The 17,876-nt window shown below is 37.6% G+C and overlaps 1 non-coding gene across 1 annotated transcript; it reads left to right on the top strand.

Moving 5' to 3' along the window:
- Window positions 1-512: 512 nt before the first annotated feature.
- Window positions 513-618, top strand: LOC145586988 (small nucleolar RNA R71). Its single transcript, XR_014101057.1, has one exon. It is a non-coding gene; the product is annotated as a small nucleolar RNA R71 (small nucleolar RNA).
- The last annotated feature ends 17,258 nt before the right edge of the window (window positions 619-17,876 follow it).

The raw sequence follows: 17,876 nt of genomic DNA, 5'->3' as shown, positions 1-17,876 counted from the left end.
ACACATAGTTCACATGCTCATTCACATTTCCATCTTGATCATCACAAACATCCATACATGCATGAGGGAAATTAGCAACATCATGATCATACGATCCACAATCATCACAAAACAAGCATTCACTAGGCATGTTTCTAGAAGAAGGAGGGGGTTGAGAATTAGAAGACATACCTCTCCCCTTAGATTGGGAGGGTAGACTTGAAACTTGGTGGGTAGCACTTTCCAACTTCGCCTTCATAGCGGACATCTCCTTCTCCAAGTTTGTCATTTGTGAGGATAGATTGTTGATTGCATTTAGATGATCAACTGAGTACACTGAAGAGCTACTCTTGCTAGTTGACTCTCTTTCTCCATCTTGCCAATCTCTATAATACCTCACTACGTCTTCAATTATGTCTACCACTTCCTCTTCCGTTTTGTTAATGATAGGACCTCCGGCTCCTCTATCTAAACATGATTTTCCTTGAGGACTAAGGCCTCCATAGAAAATTTGAATAATTTGATAAGTAGGAATTTCGTGGTGAGGACATTCTCTTTGATACTCTTTGTATCTCTCCCATGCTTCATAGAGACTCTCACTAGGCTTTTGCTTGAAACCTTGAATCAAAGCTCTAGCCTCCGCCGTTTTCTTTTGTGGATAGAAACGGGATAGAAACTCCTTAGTCACTTCATCCCATGTCCTTACAGCATTCGGCTTGATCTCCTTGTCTAGCTATTCCAAGGCACGCCCTATAAGTGAAAAGGGAAAAAGCTTGAGGCGGATGAATTCTTGGGAAATTCCATTCACCTTAATAGTATTGCAATATTTTTCAAACTCCATGAGATGATTTAGCGGGCTTTCATGCTTGGCCCCGCTAAATTGTCGCCTCTCTATCAAAGTAATTTGTCGGTGTTGTAGGTGGAGCAATCCCACTTTCAAATCTATATGCATCGGGAATCCCCAATTCTTTAAACGCCACCCTTGGATTTTCTCCCATTCTTGCTTGTTCCTCTTGTTGTGGTTCTTCTTCACTTGAAATGCTAGGGCTCAAATATCGTCTAGCACCCCTTAATCTTGCAATAGTTCTCTTAATTTTTGGATCAAATGGCACTAGTGAACGACCACGTGCTCTATGCATAAAATCTCAAAAGAAATGGTTAGTAGCACGGCTACAAGTAAAGCCTAAAAGAAAATCTTTTTGTATTTTCAATTAAAGATGAAATAGACTCAACAACTATAACAAAGCACCAATATCACTCCCCGGCAATGGCGCCATTTTTGGCATAGGGAAAAGTAGGTCGTTTTCTACCCTTTCCTAGAGCCAAACAAAATTTGTAAACACTCGACCAACCTAATACGAGTATATGGTAAGTCAAGGGCTAAAGGAATGAGTAGGTGCAAGCTATAGCCTAGGTCAAGCTACTTCAATGATTGTAGAAAGATAGGGTTGGTAACTAAGGTATCGAGAAAGCTAGATGTTTCGAGAAATTCAATATACTAAACACTAGGGATATAGGTTCCACATGCAAGTTCAATGATTATGCTAATTGGAGAATCACTCAATCAATTCAGACATTACAAAGGACAAACAATAGTCGCAACCAAAGGAATTCAAGAGCTATCTCCTATAAGCCAAGCTAGGGTTCACTATGAATGGTTAACTAGGAAAATCACAATCAAATTCAATCAATTAAAGCAATTCTCAAATCAAGGGTTCATGCCATTGAAATTTGCAATGCAATCTAGATTAATCTTATATGTTGATCACTCCTAGACTAATTAATCACATGCTCAACTATGTCAACCAATTTAATTGCAACAATTCAATCAATTAAGGATCATCAACTAGCAAAAATCATCAATCAAGCATGCTTCCCCTTCTCCCTAGCAACTAATCTACTGACCAATCATGGTGAAATTGAAAAACAAAATAAAATCAATCACAATCATATTCATTTCAAGTTTGATCAAGAAGGAATTCAATCACTCAACAAATTCTATAGCAAAGAATGAAATTCAAATCAAACATTCAAGAATTAAAGGAAATTGCAATAAAAGTAAATTCAAAGGAAAGAAATCTCACAAACTTTCATTGATGTGAAGAAGAAATCCAAGTTCAAGTTGAAATCAAAGATCAAATTCAAGTACAATAAAGTAATCTTAAGCTTCTCTCTCTACTTTCTCTTTCTACTAAATCTGAAAAATAAGTGTCAAGTACAAAATAAGTCGTCCCCCCTACAAAGGAATAGTCTAAGGGTATAAATAGAAGAATCGAGCAAAGGGGGTCAGGACAGGAAGTGCGTGCGCACCACCCAAGCCGCACGTGCGCACAGCTGGGTCTACGCGCACGCACCCCCTGTGCCGTGCGCACGCACCCCTACTTGGTGCTCGTGGCCTTGCCTCCTTTGCTTGCTCGATCAATTTCCGCGCTCCCTAGCATCCCTATCATTGGTGCACTCGAGGCGATGCTCGTCAGAAGGACAGCTCCTTTTTTCTTCCAAGAACTTGAACGCCTGAAGCCAAAGCATTGCTTCTATGGCCCTCGAGCTTGCGGAGCTAGCTTGAATTGCATATTTGGAATCCCGAACTTAGTTGCATCAACTTTCTTGAATGCGCTCGAGTTTTCTCCTTGGTGATCCAACCTCGGGAGACTCAACACACCTATAAAACAAGTCAAGGAAACAAAGAAGCGAGAGAAATAGTCGAGAAATGAACAAAATGACAAGAAAACCATTAAAAGCATGCATTTCTCTAGACTTACACACAAATACGCAAAGCAAGCATTATTATGCAAAACCATGACATAGAAGACTAAAAACGAGCATAAACTAACAAAGAAAACCTAGCCTAAGAGTGCCATAAATGACACTCATCACCACCCCATCCCCTACCCCTGGTTGGGCGGCGCTGGCCACGACCCCACCCAAACACCCCCGTTCCCAGCCAAAGCCGTCGAATTCTACGCCCCCTTTTCCCCTTCACTAACCGACAACCTTGCCCCCAACGGCAACCAAAAACGGGTGGATGTTTTTATCCCATACGAATTATAATCATACCACTCCATGACAACACAAAAAGAGTAAAACAAAAGGAAAGTATATACAAAATAAAAAAAGAAAATATATATATATATATATATATATATATATATATATATATATATATATATATAGTTCAACCAAAAATAAAAGTCAAATCAAATTAAGACGTCTCCTCGGCACCGACAACAAAATTTGATAGGTTGTCGTACACCTGTAAAAAATAAATTCCTAACAAATCCAACTAATAGTGTAGTAGGTAATTAGGGTCGAATCCACAAGGAGATGGTATTCAATCTAACCTCTGAGAAAGTGGAGAAACTAAACAAGTCACGAAATTCAGATAGAAAAGTACTCTAAATAAAAATAGGAATAAAACAATTAATAAAAAGACCTAGGGTTATGGTTCACCATATTTATAGTTCTAAATCTATCAAATTCACCATATTTATAGTTCTAAATCTATCAAATATCAATAACAATTCAATCAATCAATTATCTAGAGCAATTTCTAAGCCTACGGATGGGTCTTAATGCTCTTAATGCAACATATGTAGTTCGGTCGCTAACATAATCAGAATTGATAATTGTAGGTAAGCCTCTAAAAGTAAGATCTTTCGATTCAAAGTCTTATTAACAATAATTAATCAAACAATTGATCAGGTTGCAAGATTAACAATAAAACACTATCAATTAGAGAAATCAATAATTAAAATATCAAATATATCAATCAAGATTCATTATATAAACATGGATTACCAAACCCTAGAAATAAACTACTCAAGCATGAAATAAATAATTAAAACTAAATCTAATAAAGAAAGCATAATTAAAAGTAAAGAAAAAAAAATTTCCTCTATAAATTAAAGTAACAAATTCAAGGACAAATCCATGGAGGAATCCATGGAGTTGTCCATGAAAAACTAGGGCTAGAGAGAAAACTAAAAAGAACGTAAAATAATAAGAGATATAAAAAGCATAAGGGAAAATTAAAATCACTTGGCGTATTTATAATATCCTAAAACTTATCTAAAACTAATTAAAGAAAAGAAAAAAATATAAATTACACAAGTTGCAATAATATTATTGGATGATAGAAGATGACATGGCACACAAATAAGGTTGGTGGACCGATGACGTGGAATGACGTGAGAATTTAAGGCTGCTCGTGGCTTAAAGGGCTGCGCAACACTCGACTGATCTTGCAGGGCACAAGGCTGGTGGTCGCACCCTGGCAACAGTAGCAGCAACCTTCGAGTGGCCGCAGGACAGACCTGCAGCAAGATTCCGTGGGTGGCTGACTACATTGCTTGGATTTAAACGCCTATAACTCCTGTTTTAGGAAGCTTCTTGGGGAGTGTGACCTATCATTGGAAATCTCATAAAGTCTAGTTTCCAACGCAACTTGAATCACTTCAATCCAATTAGTAGAACTCGATTATGATCAAAAGAGTAAATAAAGGTCTGTTTTGACATATCGTTCATCATCATTTAAATTCGTTTCTAACTCAAATTCATTTCCGAAAGATGCATAACGACCCTTGTAGATGCTATATTCATTCCTCATGCATATTAATCTCAAACTAAGCTTTCAAAAACGCATATCCTTCATTGAGCGACCTCGATTCATCGACGTTTCATCATTTCATTGTCCGATTCTTTCAAAACTACTCCGAAAGTGTCCAAATAATTATAAAAACTACTTGAAACATTAGGAAAACATAAACGAAGCGTAATAGAGTACAAAATGGACAATGTATGCATTTTCGACCTAAAAAGCGACAAAAAGACCTAAAAAGCAACTATAAAAGTAGCATAAACGTGCCTATTAATCCTATATAAATGTAATTTATCATTAGTGGCTGTTGATGGTGGTCGATTTGGGTGGTTTGAAAAATGGCCACCCATTTTAAGTGACCGTTGGCAAGTTTTGTCAATTTTGGGGAGGGGGAAAGGGAGGGGACGGAGTTTGCGGCGGCTAGGGATGGGAACGGGAGTGTTTGGGTGGGGTAGCAGCCGGCGTTGCCGTGCCAACAGTGGGGATGGGGTTGGCCGGGTTAGTTTAGGGTTTTGTCTTTTTTTTTCTTTTTTTTTAAACTAATAATATGATGGCACGTGGCACAATGGATCCCACTTAACAGATTTTTGGACAGCAACCGTTAAGTGGTGCTAAAATCAAATTTTTAGAAAAATTTGTGGTATTAAAATACCAGATTTTTTTTTTTTTGTAGTGTTAAAAACCATTTTTTCCTTTTTTTTTGTGGTGTTAAAATTCAAAATTTCCTTTTTATATGTATACTTTTTTATCCAAAATAAATCAATCAAATCTAATATGAAGTGACATGAATGACATCTAATTTAATTACATTAATATCTATTTGTTGCCTACGTGGTTCGACACTTGGAGAAAAACTGGAATGGCAAGTGTCTCTGTCTCGTGGTATGACTGCGAGACCAACTTTATTTATTAGTGATATGATTTTATTAGATTAGATTATGAATACAAATATATATATATATATATATATATATATATATATATATATTTATATATATAAATTCAAAATATTAGATAAAATTAAAAAAGAATGATAAAACTTAGGAAAAATTGTAAAAAATAATACAAACTTTGAGATGTCCGCCAAAAATAAGTCAATCTTTTGATTATTTCTAAATAATACAAACTTTTGGGGGCGTCCGCTTTAAACAAGTTATGACCTGTTGTTGACTTGATTAATAGGTATATGAGACACGTGTCAATGTTTGATAGGGTTAAAAAATTAATTTGTTTTTTTTATTTAATAATTATAAATTTTAATAGGTAATAATATTCATTATTATTATTTTTTTTAAAAAAAACCCCTCCCCCACCAGCCACCCCTTCCCCTCCCTACCAAGGCTGCCAGCACCTGTTCCCAGGCATTTGGCCCTCCAATGACCACTCGCCGGCACCATAGCCTCCTCCTCGTGCAAGAAAAGCTGACCCCGGCCAGCATCCCGCCCCTCCCATTACCTACCCCGACTCTCACAACACCATGAATCCACTATAAATTCCCTATCCCACCTCCAAACCCCAATAAATCGCCCTCCCCTCACCCTGAAAACCTAGCAGCTAGGGTTTTCAAGGGTGGAGGAAAAGGCTGGTTGGGATTTACAAGTGGGGGAGGGAGTTTTTAGGGGGTTTCGTGGGGAGTGAGGGGGTTTTGGAAAAGTTGTTTCGGGGGGAAGTGGAAGAGAGATGACCAGTAACAAGGGTAAGGGGAAGGGCGTCGATTTGGGGAGGGAGGGGATGAGCGCCGCCCAGAGTGGGATTAGGAGAGAGTTTGATGGTTTTGGGGGAAGAGGGAGTTCGATGGTTGCAGGGAAGAGGGATTTTGGGGGAGGGAGTTTGGTGGTTGCAAGGAAGAGGGATTTTGGGGGAGGAAGTTTAATGATTCAGCCAGCGCCGAGAAGAGGAAGGTGGTGGCGTATGGGGGAAAGGGGTCGACGCCGGCACCGAGGAGTGGGATCTAGGCACAGCCGGCGCCGAGGGCTGAGAAGGAGCACACCGGTGGTGGCTGGTGGGGGGAGATGATGTTTTTTTAAAAAAAATATTTTATTTTTGAAGAAAATTTTTAACAATATTTTAATGGTTAATAAACAATAATAATATTATAATTGTTAATTAACAATCATTAAAGTTATTAATAGTTAATTACATTGTTAAACAAAATTAAAAAGAAAAAAAAAATTTAACCGATCATTCAGGTTGTAGGTTAAATAACTTCTTTAAAGAGAACACCCCCCAAACTTTATATTATTTAGAAATAATCAAAAGTTTAACTTGTTTTAGCGGTCAGCTCAAAATTTGTATTATTTTTGATAGTTTTTCCTAAAATTTATACTAAGAAGATATGATTTACTGTACTTCCTTAGCTTATAAATAGACATTAATTTAGTTCACAATACCAATTAACCACACAATACGTACAAATAATATTAATTGGTTTTTTACATTGTTAAAGATCCAACCTTTATGGCTATATAATACCTTTTGTTTAACCCATATGGTGAGGATCTCCGACAACATCAGCCACAATTTAAAGTTGAAAGTTACTGTACCATGAGGGATGAAATGGGTAAACAAAAATACAACTACAACGACCGAAGACGGAAAAAGAATAATCTTGCCACCATCATTCATCAGAGACCCAAGGTACACGTACCACAACTACAGAAAAGGGATATACTTTACATACTAAATAATTAGGGCTGAAGAGGGGAAATAGAATAATTCTGCCAACATCATTCATGGGAGGCCTAAGATACATGTACCACAACTAAAAAAAAAAAAAAACACTATACATAGAGGTGAAGAAAAGAGAATCTGTTTGAATCGAGAAAATTGGTTTTTTAATTATATTATTAATAAAAAGTATTTTTTAATTAGTTTGTAATAGTTTTTTTTTCTTTGAAAACAATTGCAATAGCTAATCCATTAGACATAATAAATGTCTTTTTATTATGACATTATCTACAAAGCCACGTGGATCGCATGGGCTTCACACCTAGTATATCTCTAAACCTATAAAACCACCAAGCATCAAAATTTCAATGACTCCTTATGAATAGTGCACTGCCCATATTGCCCCTAAATTTTAACTAGCATTTCCTTATGAATAGTGTTCTTCCCGAATTGCCCTTAAAAAAGTGTGCATGTGAAAGCAAAAAATAATCACGTGGCTATGAGATGGGGTCATGGTTACACGTGTGGGTGTCACTACACTTTTGAATGACCTGGACAATGGAGCTAATTTGGAGCTCAATCCTGAATTAATTAATGCTGACGAAATTAACTTGGAGCTTAATCCTGGATGAATTTGCTGGCGAAATTGCTTAATTTAATTGGAGCCTTATTCTGAGCGTAGGCTCAATGTTCAACTGCCAATTGGTATTTTCTCAGCTTCTTAGCTGTTAATTTTGAATGTCGGTCCTTCATAGATTCATTAGTTGTTCAGTTTGTTTTATTTGTTGCTTGTTACACTACATCGTTGTTAGTTTTGAATTAATTTAGGGATTATGACCTCGCTCTTACAAAATTGTTCATTCATAGCCTTATTAGTTGTTACTCTTCAAATGTCAGGTATTTAAGTAGCAAATGGTTATATGGTTGTTCACTATTTAACAAGGGGATTAATTTTTATTAAAAAGATGAAGATGCGAAATGATAATGAATTAGTTTTAAATCTTGGTAAGTTGTGCCCTTTGTTACAAGGTTATGTGGTTGTTCAGCTAATTACTTTATGTAAATAGCTTTGATCTAGTTCTTTTTTAGTGTTTCAACAGGTCATACTTTGGACCGATGGATTTGGGAGGATGCCTTGCTTGGGTTTTGATGCTGAAGCACTTCATTACCCACCGGTCTGTCTTTGTTTATGATAGGTAAGAGCATTTCTCTTTAAAAAAATTGTGTTTGTATTTTAGGAAGTGGCCTTGGTTGCTTCTTTAATGATAATGAACTCTGTAATGTTGTCATTAGATCTATTTAACATGGTCTCTGTGTGTCGGCGCATGTGTACTTTATTGTAAGATTTACTTGGTATACTCCATTGCCTGCTATGTTTTAATTTAGTCTTGTTTTACTTGTTTTGTCTTCTATTGCTTTGTAGTGTAATAAATATAGGGGGGTTTATTTGGTTTCCCTCATATGCAGCAAACAAACCTAAGTTTCATGGAGGTTACATTAGAGGTAATGAAAAATGTAGATGTAGGTTTCACTGGTATTAGTCGAGAACATTACAACATTAAATTTCTGACTATGAAAACAGAACATTTAACAACTTGCTTGAAAAAACTGGTCTTAAACTATGTACACAACAGAACATTTTGATTTTACTTGCTATGTTGGCCTTGCTTTGTGGTTCAATGATCATTAACCATGCACATAAATTGGGTTATTGGACTTTTAGTACTTGACTTACAGATGCACTTCCTCTCTAATGATCATCTTGGGATATTATTTGCCTCATTAACTTTGTTGTGCTTTACTAATAAGTATGTGAACTAAAAATTTGCTAACATGGGTTTGGTCAATGGATTTTGTGTATTGCTAGGCAGTATTTGACCTTTGATGGGTTAACATGGGTTTGCTAAGCAACACTGTAAACTCCACATTTGGTTACATTGGTTTTACTTAGGTTTAAATCATTTGTTTTGGGTTTCTAAAGCATAGCATTGTCAAAGTAATGGGTAAAGTATTGAAAGTTCTTTTTTTCTTTGGGTTGTTTTTGTGAAGAGTTATGAGCTTGCAATAGCAGCAGATGCAGTTCCTCAAGTAAGTGTTTTTGAAGGCCAACTATGTTCATTTGGTTTGGTTTTTGTGTTGTTTAGTTGATTTCTGCTACTGTCTGCTAAATATGCTGTGTTTATTGAAAAATGTATTCCCTAATTTAATAACCTAGCTAGATTACTTGTATGGGTTTGATCGCTGCAGTTATTGTTTGTTTCATCTGTCATAATTTCTGCATTGTATGTCACATGCCTTAATCAGCTAGGTAGCTTCATTCTATGTCCTGCCAATATTGTTTGCTATTCTTCTTTGCTGGACTATGTTGCATGCCTTTGAATGCTCATTAGGTTACTCTCTATAACATAGCTGAGTTGCTTCTTTAAATGAGACACCTTCTATTACATGAGTATAATATCATGTTCTTAAGTGGCTTTGTCAATTACTTATTTGCTTATGTGATTATGCTTTATGTTAAAAATCTTGTCCCCCATCTGAAATATGTTAGCCTTTTTTCTACATGTAACTAAGGTTATTAGATGTCTAGGCTAAAATTGGCTGCATAAATACCTTTCTCATGTCATGGGCGTGCACACATGTGGGTGGGCATGAAACTCGGAAAGTTTCTATTTCTTTTTGCCGCCACCTCCAGTCGGTTGTTGAATACCTGAAACTTCCTGTGCCAACTTATTATTTGGTGGATGTCAGAAAGAATGTTGTGAAGGTTGTCATGGAGACTGATCCAGGCTTGGGGCCCTCTGTCTATGAAGGTGGTCTAGCTAAAACAGTCAGCGAGTCATGAGAAAGGGCTGCTGAAAATGTTGTTCGTTCCATTCGGATGGAATTCAGCATTCAGGTTGAAGACCTCACTTCTAAGAAAATCAAGAGGCTAGAGTGCTATGAGTTTCTGTATCAGATGAAGCGTATTGAGTTAGAATCAATGGAAAGAGAAGCAGGGCAAGTTCCAGTAAAGTGGCCAACTGTGCCTGATCACAAGCGTCGCAAGAAATATGTCTACATTGATTACATGGATGTTTTGCACACTCTATCTTTGGAGACAAAAGTGCGCATTTTATAAGTTGACACCTTTAACCTTGGCCCTGGGAAATTTGTATCATGGGTCACAATTTACGGATCTTCAATTGCCACTAGAGTGGACTGCATTTTTAGTGTTGTGCGCGCTGACTCTAAAGCTACCAAGTAAGATGTTGCTAAGAAGGCTGTTGATTTCCTCCGCACTACATACAATCTTGACATAGTTGATCTGAACTATGGCAATGGGATTTATGCTGGTATAAAGTGTTCCTTAGCCAGAGAGAGCTACTTAGCAGCTAAGGAGCGTGTGTTGGGGATTCAAGGTGCCCTTCACTTAGCTCCTTTTTTAGATGACGAAGGCTGCGTTACGCCTAGGTCTGCTGTCCATAGGATCCCAACACCTACTCTTCCTCCACCTCACAAGCCAAGAGCTAGGCCATCTTTCAGTGCTCGCTATGGTGGGCAGCCATCACCAGTCCCAGCTGAGTTGAACAGCTTTTTCAAGTGTAGGAAGTTTGATTAGTGTGCAACTGCATTTCACATAGAGCCCTAGCTTTCAGTTTTAAGTGTTATTTTTGCTTTGTTTGTTTTAGGTTTAAAGGTTATGGTGTATCACCATTTTGCTGTACTTATGTTTCCAGTTAGCTAAAACTGCTCTATGTGTTCATGTAGATTGGCAAGAAATGTTGTACTGCTTTTCTAAAGTATGATGTATTCCATCCTTTTGTTCTTGATCATCAACGAAATACAGTTCTCTTGCCATGTTTTTTATTACCAGATTGTTCATTTTTGGATAACCTGAATGTTTTTATTTTATGTTGTTCTGCCAGTTGCGTCTTGTTGTACACGCAGCATAATTAGTTGCCACTTTTTGCGGTATTGCTTTACGCGACTACTGGTTTGGGACAAAACAAATGGCTAATTTGACCAGTGTGCATTTTTTCCCATTCCTAGGTTTAATAAGGTTCATCACTGCTATTAGATTCAGCTTACCTGACAGCTAAACTGCAGATCTGATTGTTGGTGTTAGACCAAACTTATATTGCTACCATGAGTAAATTTGATATCTCTTTCTGTTTCCAATTGTTTGTTAGCTACCAACAGCAGCTTATCAATAAAACAACACCATCAAGATGCAAACAATTGTTGTTAATTTAGAAATTCTTTGCATTATATTTCAGATCGTTGCTTACTCACTACAAAGGGTTCTCCAAAAACTAGGACTAGCAAACGTTTACAAGGCCTCCAGGCTTTGTCTCAGACACCAGTTTCAATAAGGTGCTTAATTGTTGTTATAATCACAGATGCAGAGTGATTGTTTATTCATATGATTTTGTTCACAGTTTTATAAATTTGGCTATTCACTTTCATCACACAGAGAACTTAATCAGACAGATTTGGCTAGAAATCAGCAACAGGATCCTGTACACATTCAGCCAAAACTTTGCAGTATAGGAACTTCTGACAAGCAACTGGTCAACAACTCAGTGGGCATAATTAATAGTAAGCATGGTTATATTTATCTTGTATAATCATTATGATTGAAAAACCATAAAGATATTAACTTAGTTATGTTATTGTACTCTAATTTCACAAGCCTAACTGTTGTTTACAGTTCTGAATTCTGCATATTTTTAGTCTTGCGTTTAAATAACAGGGTATTTTGGTTACAGGCCCACATATCTTGCCTATTGATGTAGCCGAAGTCAACAACACACAGGCTGAGGAAACAGATATTGGAAGGACCCTTTTAGACCAGTGCATGTTGTATCAGAAGACTACTGACCACCCACGAACTAGCAAACACAAGCGAGCACTTGCCTCTGTGTGAACCACCTGTTCTTATAAGGTGTTTCCACTTTCCTCTGCTACCAAAACACATAATGTTATTCTATTATATGGTTTAAAATAATAGTGGTCTTAGCTCTTTTACCGTTGCACATACAAGGAAATAAGTGAAACAAGTGAGCAAGGCAGAACAAGAAACGCAAAATTGAAGAAACCATGAGCTAAGAAAACTAGTAAGCATGCATGTTAAAAACTATGGTCACATATCATTATGACTAAATGATAACCTGATCAGTTTTGCATTTCTAATCGTAAAAGATTAATGCATTACAACAGAATATCTATTCAAGTTGCTCATAGCTAGCAATAATACCTGTACTAGTAAGTATTACTGATCACCAAAACCAATAATCATTACTTATCACCACATTGTTCTCAGCATTTTCACTTACAATTTTTTTAACATCTTCACCTTCTTTAAGTGCCAAAAGATCTTTAGCAAGATCAGGTTGACCAATATTGGTAGCCATTTTATTTTTCGGCTGTTCAGTTTGGCCTACTTTAATCATAGTGACAGGATAAAGTCGTACCACCTAGTCAAAAATAATTCCTAAGTTCCTCTAACTATGCAGATAGGGAAAAAGGGTCGATCCACAGGGAAACAAGTCTTCCTATTCCTAATTAATTAATATAATCTAAATTATAGAGTAACTAAATTATAGATATGATGAAATTAAACTAAAGGAGATAAAAGTAGGGAGAAATCAATTACTAAAAGCCTAGGGTATAGGTTCACCAACAAACAATATTCCAGGGTAAAACATAATAATCAATCATCAATGCATCAACTAATTAGATCATAAAGGGTTTTTGCTACGTATTACAATCACAGAGTTAATCTATCAGTATTAAATCTCATCTCTCGAATCTCGACTTAACAATTTATAAATTAGTCTGCCTAGTGAAACTAAGTCTAAACATAAATTCTCATCTCTCGAATCTCGAATCAATATTATATAACTCATAAAAATTAAATCTGCGCAAATCTAATTGCATTAAATTAAATCAATCAATAGGAAATTAATCAAGCATTGACAATCAACAATAATAAATTACCCCTTCATATTATTTATAAATCCCCACAAACCCTAGAAAGAAAACTACTCACACATAATTAAATCTAAACTAATCAAAGCAAATAAACAAGACATGATGAATTAAAGAAATTAAATTACTGAAATCAATAAGGAAGAAATCGTTACCAAAGTTAACGGAAATAATGAGTTGAATTATGGTACAAAGTTGTAGAGAGAGAAAACGAGAGAGAAGTTTAAGCTTAAGAGAAGATTAAACTAATGAAAGAGAGGTAATTGTATTAAAAGCTAATAAAACGTATTTATACAAACTCCTAAAAATCCTAATTAGAAACTAAGTAAAAACGTCAAAAACGCTCCTCCAAGACACACGCTCGGTCGGGCCCGCCTTTTTTTCTTGGAAGCTTCTCTCGCACCCGGTCGGGCGCGAGCTCAGGCGAAGAGCTGCCCATTCCTTCTTTCGCCCAGCCTGTCCGGGCGCGCCTTCGAGCGAGCTCCCATCCGGACGGGCGAAGCTACTTGGACTCTTGATTGGGCTCCAATTCTTTAGCCCAATCCGGATTTCCTCTTTGGGGCTTTAAAACTCAGTCCAATGCCTCGGCTTCTCCTATATCGAGCCCTTAATCACCGGTTTGATGACTCCAACTGGCCTTGGGCTACGAAAGATGGTCGTGGTCTTCCAATGCTCATAATTACTCCAATAAATCTGGGAAAATGCTCCAAGTGTGCAATTTCCTACAAAACTCAACCAAAACTACAAAGACACTAGAAAATACAAATTATTAATAAAAGTGGCTCTAAAAAGCCAAAAACACTACCAATTATGACCAAGGGACGGGGGTAAATCACTACATAAAATAGACATATCAAACTACCCCAAGCCAAACTTTTGCTTCTCCCTAAGCAAAGAGCTCATCAATGATAAATAAAATTGCCTCATCCCAAATAATCAAAATCAAGAACAACTAATTCAAGGCAAATCTAACAAACATGCTTCAACATCAACCAATCTCATCCATCCAACCACTCATCCTCCCTAACAATTGTCAAATAGAGCAAACCACAAGAGCATATAGAATTCAAGACTAGTGCTCACACACTCAACTCTCATTTATGTGGCGAGTAAAAGATGTACTCGATCACTCTCCATCCCAACCCCTTTATTTGTGAACAATGCCCTCTCAACTCACACTCTCGAGTGTTTAAGAAAACATGCACTCAACCTAATAGTCGACTCGGAATATGTCAAATCATTCCTTGCATTGATAAACAACTAATTTCACATTCACACAACGTACTCTATGCACAAAGGTCGGAAGGTCTTTAAAGCTTGTAATGTAAGGCTAGGGTAAAAGGTAGGATAAATTTGGGAAAATATGAGAGTAAAGCCATGCTTAAAAGAGCCAAATCCTAATAAAACCCAAGGTCAAAAATAAATAATGACCAAACAACTCCAACATACTCAACTCCACTAAAAATTCACCAAATACAACTCCAATCATAACAATAATTCCCAACACTTACAATTTCACTCTTAAAAATGTAACAATGTAGAACTTGAGTGAATAAACAAACTTTAACTTTCAAACTTGGTTTTTTTTTCATTAAAACTTATTTTTTTTTCCTTTTAATCAACCTTCTTTTAGAACATTTGAACACTCAACAATTTTTTCTTTTTGCTCTTTTTTTTTTTTGTTTTCTTTTTTTCTTTCTTTTGAAGTTCACTTATTTTTTTCACTTTTTTTTCTTTGAACTTCTTTTTATTTTCACTATCATGCTTTATTTTTTCAAGAAATTCAACTTTCAAAACCATCAAAAACAAAACACAATCAAGAACAAAACAACTTCTCATAACCACCCAAATTGTGCAAACAACAAGCACACCACAAACTCCCTCACCTCACTCGCTAATAGCTCCCCCAAGCCAAGCTTGGGACTAGTAACCAATGGGGGAAAAATCGGCTTGAAATGTTGCTAATAAACAACAAATAGTCAAGGCAACAACATGGGTAGCAAGAAGGGAACAAATGTATCTAATTTCATCAGAAGCCTACCTAAAGAACAAATGCCTTCGTCCTTCTCAATGTGCATAATATTGAGCCATACAAACATTACTCAAAGTTGCAAACCAATACTCAAATTCATTGACATACCAGGAACTAAAACACAATTACTAACCAAATCAACTAGTCAAACACTATATTGACAAGCAGTTGGGCAAAATTGACGCATGTTAGGGCATCCAAGCAATCAAATATCGAATCATGGCTAACCTATCCACAATGTTCATCATCATATACCAAGAATCAAAATAATTTTTAAATACGGGGCCTAGGGAAGCATGATTTACAATTCATTGGAACGTATTTTTGCATTTTTCTAATTTTTCAATTTTTTTGTACTTTTTCAAAGCAATAAAAAATACACTAGAAAACAATAAATCTATACTAAAACACACCAAAAAAAAGAGAAAGAGAAGAAGAAAGATACCATCATCCAAAAATCTCCCCCAAGCCAAGATCAGACAATGTCCTCATTGGCTCGGGAACTAGCCCAGCATGGTTAATCCTCATCATCCTCATCCATGAAGCCAGATCCACCGCTACCACCTGCACCACCAGATGAACTACCACCAAAATAGTTAGGGTAAAAATTCCCCCCAGAGGCCCCCCAAAAGGAATGTCTTAGCCATATCCATAAAAGACCGAATAGTCTGTGTAAATGCCATGGGAGGTGGGATCAACGTATCCCTGAGGTTGGTGCCGGAAACCAGTCGGGGTAGAGAGCATCATCGGGAATAGCACCTCGACGAGCATAGTCATCAAACATGGGGTATAAAGCTCTACCCTGGTTTCTCTCAATGTAGCCCAACCGTTGGTCTATAGAACCAACCATTTGTCTAATCTCCCCATAGGACCCCTCAATACGACCTAAGGCCTGTCCTATGCTCTGTAGATCCCAAACAGTCTCAGAGTCTTGCCTAGGGGGAGGTGGAGGCATATGAGGTGGTGATGGCTCCACCATGGGCTCAGGCTGGGGTGATGGTGGTGGTGGTGCTCGCCCCTGGGCATGGGAAACTAAAGTATCATAGGTATAAGACTCTTGCCCAGGGGGAAAAGCGGTTAACTCAGGGTTAGGGAGGGGAAAGACACGCAAATGAGGCTCCGATCCTACCCTAACACACCAACGGGGAATTTGTTGGCAATCCAACTCTACCCAATCCAAACTCTGAAGGTGCCTACTAGTGAAATAGGTGTCCCCCTCCACAATTTGTGAAACCTTGAGCTCTAGCTTCACTGAAACCGGCTTTCTTAACCGCTATTCTAGTAATGAGGCCTCCTAATCGGATAGGGGTCCTAGTGGTAGTACTAGCGGTGGCATGTCTACCTAAGTGGTGGATAATATATCTACCTATGTTCAATTTCCCGTACCAAACACATAGTGTCCTATGATTGCTAGTTCGTTGGTTTGGGCATTATTGGGCTCATAACGACCTAAAAAACATGCGCCCGAAAATCTTTGCCAGATTTTAGGGACGGGGTAGTGAATAGGCCTGGCACTAGCATGTTGGGCATTTGAGACTAGCAAACCAGTTAGAACACGATAGATATCTTCCATTTTATATTGTTCAAGCCAATGGTGGGAGTGTTCAGATTCCGAAAAACAAACAATTTACAAAATTCGATAAAAGTTAAACTAATATTTCTATTGTTCAACCTAAAATACAAATTAGGGCCATTCTTACTATTAACAACATTCAAAGAGGATAGAAATTCACATGTTAATTCACGAAAGGTAGGATAATGCATGTCAATGAATTTTCTCATTCCTATGTTATTTAAGAATCTCCTAACATGATCATACAATCCTAAAGCCTCAAGAGTAGGGCGGTGTAACCACCGAGAAGGTATTACCTCACGCTCATAGAGCTTGATGAGCCATTCCCGTTGGGTTTCCGTTGTTATTCGGATGCTCGGCCACTGAGGAAGTTGCAATTCCGAGTCATAGTCTTGGTTTGAGCTTGAACCACGCCCCCCTTGTGTTCTTGGCCTCTTTGATGCCATTTTTTAATATGGGTTTGTAAAAAGTTTGTTTAAAATTGGGTAAAATCGGTGTAGAAATGTAGAGGATGAAGAAAGGAGAAAGAATATGTAAAAAATTTTAGATTTAGGTGAGAATTGGAGAGGAGATCTTAGAGAGAATGTAGAGGTTTTAAGGTTTTAGATAGAGAAACAATGGAGGAAAGAAAAATAAAGAGGAAAGAAAGAAGAAAGAAGAAAGAAGAAGAAGAAGGGAGGCCGGCTGTGTCGCGCCCGGTCGGTCGATCTACACGAATTATTTTTTATGCTCTCGCGCCCGCTCGGACGCTAGCTCGCCCGATCGGGCGAGCCACCCCTTTGAAAAATTCCACCTCTCGCACCCGGTAGGGCGAGAAATTTGGTCTGTACTCGTCATTTCTTGTGCCCGGTCGGGCGCACCTTCTCCTGGTTGGGAGAAAATTGTTGAATTTTCTACCCTGCTCTCGCACCCGTTCGGGCGGAGCATCGCCCGATCAGGAGAATTTCTTCCTTTTTGAACTCTCTTCTCGCGCCCGGTCGGGCGGAACATCGCCTGGTCGGGCGCTCTACAACACTAGAGCCCGATTTTTTTCTTTTCTTTTCTCCAAATTTGGCTAA

Source organism: Chenopodium album, chromosome 16, assembly GCF_948465745.1.
Source record: "Chenopodium album chromosome 16, dcCheAlbu1.1, whole genome shotgun sequence".
NCBI classification, from domain to species: domain Eukaryota; kingdom Viridiplantae; phylum Streptophyta; class Magnoliopsida; order Caryophyllales; family Amaranthaceae; genus Chenopodium; species Chenopodium album.
The sequence above is the reverse complement of the archived record's forward strand: the minus strand, read 5'-3'. Positions and strand labels throughout refer to the sequence as shown.